Here is a 591-nt window from a genome sequence, read left to right on the forward strand (position 1 = left end):
AGTTACCCGATGGGAAGAAGGAAGGGGCGAGGGGGGGGGGAGGGGGGGAACACACGTGGATATGCGTGTGGCTTTAAAAAAGACGAAACTTCGCGACCTCAATCGGAGTCGGGTCTTTCGAATATCGCTACAGCTGCAGACATGCGCGGCCGGCGCGAAACCGGAAAATTCTCCGCTATAAACTTCCGCGCGGAGAACGTGTAAAAAAAGGAAAAAAAAAAACGAAGAAAGAGCGACCAAAGGGAGGCGTAGGTGGATCCTGCAACTTGTAGGCAAAAGAGCGAGGAGCGCGCATGCATGCCGTAGGAACGGATGCGAAAGCAGGAATGCGAAGAAGGGTATGGTGAACAGGGCAGGAGCACGACGAGAAGAAGAAGAAGAAGACGAAGAAGAAGAAGAGAAAAAGGAGAGAAAGAAGAAAGAGAAGAAGAAGGAGGAGAAAGAAGGAAGAGAAAAGAAGGAAGAGTTGGAGAATTGGAGAAGGAAAGACGCGGCGTGTGCATGCACAAGAAGGCAGGCATACAGACGTACAGATAGCCGTCGTTGAACACCACCACCGCCGCCGCCGCCGCCACCGCCGCCACCGCCGCC

Source organism: Pseudomyrmex gracilis, unplaced genomic scaffold, assembly GCF_002006095.1.
Source record: "Pseudomyrmex gracilis isolate BER0280 unplaced genomic scaffold, ASM200609v1 scaffold_308, whole genome shotgun sequence".
In the NCBI taxonomy this organism is placed as follows: Eukaryota; Metazoa; Arthropoda; class Insecta; order Hymenoptera; family Formicidae; genus Pseudomyrmex; species Pseudomyrmex gracilis.